The sequence below is a fragment of the Ceratosolen solmsi genome, unplaced genomic scaffold (assembly GCF_000503995.2).
Source record: "Ceratosolen solmsi marchali unplaced genomic scaffold, CerSol_1.0 scaffold10, whole genome shotgun sequence".
Classification (NCBI taxonomy): domain Eukaryota; kingdom Metazoa; phylum Arthropoda; class Insecta; order Hymenoptera; family Agaonidae; genus Ceratosolen; species Ceratosolen solmsi.
In genome coordinates, this window is record NW_011948412.1 from 17,976,352 (window position 1) to 17,985,750 (window position 9,399).

The following is a 9,399-nucleotide window of genomic DNA, read 5'->3' on the forward strand; positions in this document are numbered from 1 at the left end:
GGCGAGGCCTTTCGTAGGTGCATTTTGGCTCTTGATGCTTTCGAGTACCTGCGATGCTAAGATCTCCGTGGACGTTAAGATTCGCGATGACAGCGATTTGTCTCAGGTAAGTTGCTTTGGCTACTGCTGCCTGTCTGGCTGTTTACCGTGATTATGCTTCAACAAATAATAAACGACGACGACTTTCTTTCGCTTGTACTTTGAAATATGGGATTGCCTACCTTGTGCTCATCCAATCCTTGTTTACTTATGATTTTGCTTAATAATAAAGTATAAGCTCATCTGAAATGTGCTATATATGTACATTATAAATTAATTTAATATAAAATTGTTGTTGATTTTTGTAAACTTAATGGAACGACAATTGGTCAAATAAAAAATATTCAAAATGTTTAAGCCATTACGTAAATTAGTTAATGAATATAGTTAATTGTAATTGAAAGGAAAACAAAGAGTTAATATATGATTTAGCAACTATGAAGAAGATTCAATAAAACAATTGCCGCAGTTTATATTAAAACACTGACAGATATTAAGATGACGTCGGAGAAAATGATTGTAATTATTATTTCGTTTTTAAATATTACATAATTTCTCCGCAGCCCTTTTCTTTAAACAATTTGCTATTATGGAATGCTGTCGCATATAAAAAATTATCAAATCTAATAATAAAACTGTTGTCGGACATAATGCATTAAAGTTTTTAATATTTTGGTTCGATTGTTTGGACAAAAATATGACATTATTGTAATAGTAATAAGTTATTACAATGTCTCAGAACCGAGAAGGAGAGAAGAGAGAGAGAGAGAGAGTTAAATGATAAATTTTGTGTGATAATGATACAAATATAAAGTACAGAGAATTTAAGGATTCTATTTAAACACTATTAGGAATTATTTGATCAAATTAATTATTGATAAATTAAAAGTTTAAAAATTTTTTTATAGTAATTATGTGTAATTATTTTAATGAAATATTTACCTACTATTTACTAAAATAATAAATAGTGTACTGTTACGAATTAGATTTGTTATTAATATAAATTTTCGATAATTGAAGAAATTGACAAAATTCAAAATTGCCATTTGGAAAATTGGCAATGATAAATTATTTTTTATAATTTTTTATAGTGCATTCACAAATACGTTTATTATTATTTTTTTTTATATCCTTGATAAATTATAAACTGAAAACCGATGCTACGACATTACTTTTAGCGTATAAATTTTATTGGAAATTCGTTTAGTAAAATTAAGTTTTTTGAATTTTAAATAAGTTACTTAGAACATAATGATTATGCCTTATCGTTTTCTTTAAAATCCTTAATTACTGTATAAAAACAAATCTCTCTATTTGTTTAAGCGCAAGTTGAATAATTATTAATTAAGGAGTTTATGAAATTCATAAAGTGCTTCTTTAATAATTGCTATTTTGAAAATGATTATAAAATAAATATTATTAAATATGTATATATGACAAAAATTTAAAATCAAATTAATAGTAACTTTAAAATTAAAAATTATATTTATTTAAATTAATTTTTTTTTCTTAAAAATTTCTTTCATAAAATTTTTATAAGAATTATGAAATAAAAACTTTATTCAAACAATGAAACTAGCACAATTCACTCTATCGGTAATCAACTAAATCTTTTCCCCTATACTATTTCAAACCTCGATCGTGTCAATCCATAATAAAAATCATCCACTGCCAAAATGTCGCAGCGTCTCCTGTGATCAACGGACAATGCATTATTGAAGGTTTTTCTTTTGTTCGTTTTGTTTCTTTTTTGTTACCTTCGGTGATCATAAATCGTTTAGAATATGGTTGTCATATAAAAGGCGAGTTGAATGGTCACCGCTTCTTAAGAGTTCCGACGAGCAATGACAAAGAGTTGCGCGGGCACCATTTTTCATTCCCTAAGGTATCGATAAAGTCGCGAGGATTCGTGACGAAATTCTCTCGTGCGGTGGCATATTATCGGCATATCAGCAACTTTTGCTTGCGATACAAGAATTTCAATTTCAATTTTTAAACGCCATAAGACGTTCGCTCACGCATCATATATCGTGAGCGCGTCATTCGCTTTGCCTTCTAATACTCTAATATGGCTTTGCTTATATTTTCACCTTTTTTATTTTTCATTTTTATGGATTATCTCTCATTATTTTTAATCCGTAAAATTTTCGAAATTATAGTGAATAATAAATTAATTTGGAAAAATATTCTTTAAAAAAAAACAAATTTTAGTACATAAAGAAAACAAATTTAAGAAAATTACAACATTTATTTAAAGTTTAATAGTTATATTGTACAAATATTAATAATTAATGATTTAATTATTTATATATGTAATAGAAGAGTTACAACAATTGATATAATCAGTAGTGTTGTCTTGCTACGTGAGATTAACGTATCTATAAAAATAGTATGTAAAAAAATCATAATTGAATAATATTATAAATAATTCAGCAATTAAAAAGAATGTGCAAGTTTTCTATTTACCAGAGTGATTGGTAATGTTAATATTTTATAACTAAAAAGATGTCTATTTTGTAAAATTTCTTCAAGATCAACTGCTTTAAAAATTTTTTCTTCTTATGTTCTAAGTATTAGTCTTTAAATTCTTTAAATGCAAGTAAAGGCGATGCTTTTCCATTTTTAGTTTTTAATTTGTATATATACATATATATACAAATATATATAAAAAATATATATATAAATAAATAATCTATTACAATAGGATTTTACAGTATTCCCAACGTATTGGTAATAAATTTTTTTTAGAAATTATAAATTTATATAACGATATATAAAAGAGTGAATGTTCAAAATACACTCTGATTCATAATTTATATAATAATCAATAGGATAAACTTGTAAATAATATATGATATTTATGTCAATCGATTATAACATTAAAAAGATGTGATAAAAATTAATTTATTGAAATGTAAATTTAGATATATTTTATTAACTAAAGTTATTTTTGTAGAGATCAATTTTTTAAAGAATTATACTTATTATGTTTGTGTTTATCTATAAATTGTTTGAAAGATATTTAATAAATATACATAAATGGAGTGAGTAAATAAAAAAAAGTATTTTTCAAAAAATTAAAAAAACTTTAAAAAAGGAAAACTTTAAAAATAAATGTTTGCAAAATTGTAATTTTAAAAGTAGAAATTTATAATTTTCAATCAATATATTTGTTATTTCAATATACATTATTGTGATTTTGTAATATTATATCTGTAAGCTTTGATAAATAACTGTAAACGAAAAAGTGGTCTATCAAATCATAAAAAACTTTATTTTCAATTTTTATAAAAAAAGATTAATATTTTATTTTATGGCAAAATATCACCTAATTGAAATTAATTTTTTTTTTATAAATATTTGTAATTATCCAAGAAAATTGAGACATTCAAGTATCAATAGCTAAATTTAGTTCAAAATTGTTAGAATCAATTGACATATAATTCAAATAAAACTTCCTTAAAGATATCCAAGGAAAGGTACTTTTTTCAATATAAGATAAAAGATTGTTCTTTACTTGAAGCTTCGTTGAAACAATCTATTTTTCATTATATCAATTTTAATAATTTAATATTTGATCTAAGAAAGCAACATTTGTTATTGTTTAGCAAATGAAGAAGCATCATATTAATAAATAATGTTGAGCGCTTAACCAGTTTTAGAAATTCAAAAAAGTTGTGAATATCAGATTAAAGAATTCCGTCGCAGCCATTGCCCCTACTAGCAATCATCATCGCACCATCATCTCTCGTATGACTCTCCAGTTGAAGAATGTATAGATATATTCTTTGTTACGGCGAATGTCGCGCACACGCTAATGCGATTTTAACTTTTCAAGTGGACGTTGTACCCGTCGGCTAGCGTAGATCGTAGCCAGTGCTGATAAATACTTTTTTAATAGCGTGGTCATCTTCGGCTTCGCATTACTTTTAAAGGAGCGTTTTTCGTTCGTCTTTAAAAAAATGTATTTTTAAAGAAGGTGGTGAACTGGGTGTAAAGAGATTGCAATCATTTTGACGTTCGGCGTTTCTGTTTAAATGCTTTACGTATCAAATTGATTTTTCGCAAATCGAAGATTCGCGCAATTACAGGTGGAAATTTAAATATGAATTCCCAATCTTATTCTATGCTTAAAAAATTACATTGTATAAGCAGATTTATAGATTTATTTATTGAATATCGATAAATATATTTCATACGATTTAATTTTTAATATGAAATTTATACTCGTTATGATTGTCCGGAAATCGTATTTTTAGTAACTACAAAGTTAATTGTCGAAAACAGCAAAAAATTATACAACCAATATACTATAGTATTAATTACTATAATTTATATTTTTCAAAAATTTCGCAACTGTATGTGATTGAATACCTAATGTAATGATTCATTAAAGCAATTGTTTATCACGTATAAAGAAATGCAATAAAAAATATATATATATATATATTAAAATTTAATTCTTAAGTACATTAAAGGATATTTTAGAAAGGATTTGTAAAATTTGTTATTTAAATGAAGTTAACTTTTATATATATATTTACAAAGAAATAAATATTTACTAATTTGTAAAAACATTTTTATATAGAAAATAATATTTAGAAATATATTTTAAAACAATTTTTTGTATAAAATATTGAAATTTTAATATCATAACTTATAAAAAATTTAGTAAAACTAGCGAAGAAAAAATTTTGAACTTGCTTTTGTGATTATGACTCTACGAAATAATATAATACCAGTTTAACTAATGTAATCGGTTATATTTAATTAGGTTCTTATGAAGAGTGTAATTACTTCATTTGTTGTTTGTATTTCTTGCATTGTTCAGTTGGTGATAAATAATATAATGATTTTCGTTAATTGTGAATTTGAATTTTCAGTAGAAAATATTAATAAATATAAAAAAAAAACAATACAGAGGCATATATTTTAAGCATCTCGGTGTACAAGATAAAGGAGGAGCCCCATATGCTTTCTTTTCATTTGCTTTCTTTACTGTGAAAATAGTTGCTTCGGCGGAATCGTTATTCGTATTTATCAGATTTTCGCAACTTTCCCGTTTTATTTACGTACCATAGCAATGTTCATTGAATAATCGATTCATTACTGTAATCCGATTTAGCGTGAGCTTTCCTTTATTTGTTTTTTTTTCTCCCCATTTATCTGTACTTCAAGCATTTCCCTAAAAATTTCGTTTAGACTCAAACGTACTGCTTTCTTTTTCATATTTTTAAATTAATAGATATCAATAACTTGGGATTTATGTAAGTGCGAAAAGTAACACTAAGCTAATTGCAAATATTCTTTATTTCAACAAAGCTATATTGCAAGAGCTAACTTCCATCAATATTTATTCTTTTCATTTACCGATGCCTACTCTCACAAAATAAAACTTCATGCTTTATATAATAACTATAATTTTGAAATTCCGAATAATAAGATGCAAATAAATCTTCTGTCAAATGCATAAAACAGTGTGTGTCCTTAAAATATAATGATTATGATACAAATTGGATCTCTTTAAGTAACTCAAGTTTTATATAAATAAAGTCTTTTATTTACATTATTTTATTATGCTATGTGTATATATTATGAAGCATAAGAAAGTTTTACTTGACAGTCTAAATTTATATTGTTGACTAATAAAAGATCTTTTGAAATAAAAATGTTGAGTATAAGTTAAAATTTTATCATTTATTTTCCTAAAAATTAAAATATGGATTAATTTTCAAATATATATTTAATGAAAAAAAAAATTATGTTTTTGAATAGTTTCTAGTATTATACATACTTACAAATCTGTTAAGGTTTCAAATCTTCTTTTAATATTTTAAGTTGATGTGCCACGAGCTTCTTTATTAGATATAACTGTACCTTTTATATAATATTACTATATGTATTAAAGTTAATTATTATAAATGTTAACTACTATTATCTCTAAGAAATTTAAAAAATAAAATGCATAATATATCTGCTAAAATTAAACAGTATAAAAATAATATCTATTTTATAGCTTAAAGACGCCTTTTCTTTTGGTTTTACTTCTTAAATATAACACAAATATTCTATAAGTTGACATTGTTGTGCTTGCAAAATGCAGTGAATTACACATTAATAGCGAAGGTGATTTGTCATGCCGATACGTAAATGCGAATAACATTTAAACTTAGATGTTTAAACTTGAATGCGATTTGATGGTACAGAAATGAGACTTTGATTTGGCAACTTGTTGATATAACGAAACTAATGCCGCTACGCATTGTAATGTCTTCGATTTTGTCATTGTGACACATAAAGAATAGAATTGCCAATAAGAGTGATTTGAATTTCTGTCTAGAAACAATAAGTGATCAAAGCACAATCTAATTACTATTTAGTTAGAACTTATTATTTTTGAAGTAATTGAAATTCTAAAGTAAGGTTATATATAATACTACTTTGTCCATATAGATATATAATTACATTTGTAGTATTAACAGTGGATTGCTTCTAGTGTGATAAGGTTGATAATACGTTTCTACCATTTTATAAATATTTGTTAATAGTTTTTAGACTATTTTAATAATCATTTTATCTACACATTATATATTCAATGTTTATTAGACATTTATATTTCAGTAAGACATAATATTAATTTCATCAAAATTATAATATTTTGATTTATTTTGATTATATAATATTGCCAATTAATTCAAAATGAATTCAAAGTCAATATTGAATTTATCATAATATACTTATTTCACTTATTATTTTACCTTGAATATAAAAAAAGAGTTTCATTAAAAAAAGTTAATAAGGTAATTTTAGCATAAACAATTTTATAATATTTTCATATGTATATTTTAATCAATTTAGCATAAACAAAATTATAATATTTTCGTATGTACATGAAACCGTACAGATATTAATATGTGTAGAAATGAAATTTTGAGTGCAAATGAAAAATTAAATTTTCTTTAAATAGTCAAATATTAAGTTTGAATAATATGACTTCATTAATGAACTAAATAAAATGAATTAAATAAAAATCGTTTAAAATTTATTCAAAGGATTATTATATAAATTTATTTCAAATATAAAATTTTATGTAGATATACATTTTTCAATATATAATTTATCTATAATTATATTGTTTGAATACAATTTTATTATTGCGAGTTTTTTTATATAAATATTTGAAATTTTTAAAATTTTTATTCATTATAAATAAAAACAAAACTAGTGAATATTTGATTACATTTATTAAAGCCATTTTCTTTAAAAGTTGTCACGCAAAAAACAAAATAAAAAAAATAATAAAATCTCAATCAATTAGGAAGTAATTTTTACAACTATCCTTTTTTCAATCTTCATTGGAATGTTTTAAAAATGTAAGGTCACCTGCACATATTCTATACAGAATTTGCAATATTCAAAATCCGTCGATACTCTCATTCATAATCCACCTACTCTTCTCTGAACTTTCCATTCCTGAAATCGCCTCTCGGGACGAATGATACAACTGTTCTCTCAAACTGCACTCCAGATTTGCATTTTAGCCACATTTACAGAAAAGACTATTCGTTAATAGAAGGGGGAAGGGGTTAAGTACGGTTTATCGACATCGTTCAACAAAAGCGATGTGTACTGACATAAAAGGATAGCTAAGACAATCACATTTGAGAGCAGCAAACTGTAAAATTCGTGTGAAAAGCGACTTTAGTTGAGTTTTCCTCACTTCGATCCTTTTCGCATTTATTTATACAGGCGCTTGCTTAGTGCAGAAGCTTTTAAAATTATAATTATTTTATTGAATAAAGTATTTTTCATTGTGGTATTCACACCTAATAAGTCAATCGTTATTGTATAAAATTTTTGTTAATTTGAAACTTTCATTTTTATTATTAAAACTATATGAAATAAAATAATCGTCTGAAAGCATACGATAATTTTAAAACAGTAAGCGGAAATACGAATTTTTTAATAAAAGGTATGCACGCTTTTACACCGTTATCAAGAAAAAGATGGCATTTTTATTTTTCTTTATCTTCCTGGCTGCTTCTTTCAGGGTTATAGTCAATTTTTAATGATCTCAATAATAACGGCAGTTAAAAAATGCGCTTGAAGACCACGCCGCTATTTAAATAAAGTACACTATTTATTAATATTTTGTTATTAATATTTGTTATTATATTTTAGAAAAATTCCTTATTTTATATATATTGAATTTTGAAAACTGTCCTAATATTCGAATAGAATCCATCCTTTTAGATAAAGACAATGTATGAATCTCCGTGGTACAATTAAAATAAATTGAAAATTTTTTTCTATAATAGCTTAATATAATATCGTAAGTCCAATCGTGTCTTGATTAAAATATTATTTGTAAGTAAATTATTATTTTATTAAAATGAATTTTAATAAGGAAACAAGGTATTAAATAACAGTAAAATGACACTTCACTTATTTGATGTCATTAATTAAATGAAAGATATATTTGATATTTAAATACTAAGGTCATTAATAGCTCTATTAATACTTCGTATTCCAAATTTATAAATATGTTTAATTTTATAATAATATACATTATATTAAATAATGGATAGTATTTACAATTAATTATGTTTAAAACAATGGAACATTTAATAGTTAATCGTTGATTTATGAGTAAGCGTCGACAGTAATAGTAATAAAATAAAAATCATTTTTTATAAAATAAAAGCTAATGTGTAGTTGTTGCTTTCTAAAAAATAAAGGTATCGGAATTTCAATAATGAATAGAAATTTTCAAGGTTTTTATTTAAGAAAATCTTAAATATTCTTTTATTTTAATAAACTATATATGTTAAGTGCATATGTATTTTATGGACATAAATATTATGTAGATTTACACAGTAAAAGTGAACCTTATCTATTGTCTCTATTATCTCTTCACTTGTATTATTTAATGCTAAATAACATGAAAAAAAAATATGTATATTATAGAATTATGTATTAATACATTATTATTCATTGATTTATTAATTAACCGTTTATTTATTATTAAAGTATATTCATGAAAATTATTTAACAATTTTTTTAAGTATATAATTTCAGAAATTTATTATATATCTTAGTTTAAATCAAACATAAAAAGAATGTGAGAAATGAAATATTTTTAGTATTGTATTTTATAATAATACATAAATATGCGGTATTTACTTGTACTTAAAAAAAATGTATTTATTAGTTACTATGTTCTTCTAATTTTATTAGATCATTAGTTCATACATACTTTTAAGTATGCAAAAATAAATAAAATTTTTTATATAATACAGCCTTAATATATTTTTAATGTTATTTGTTTCTAACTAGTTAATATTCAAATTTGATTTTTGC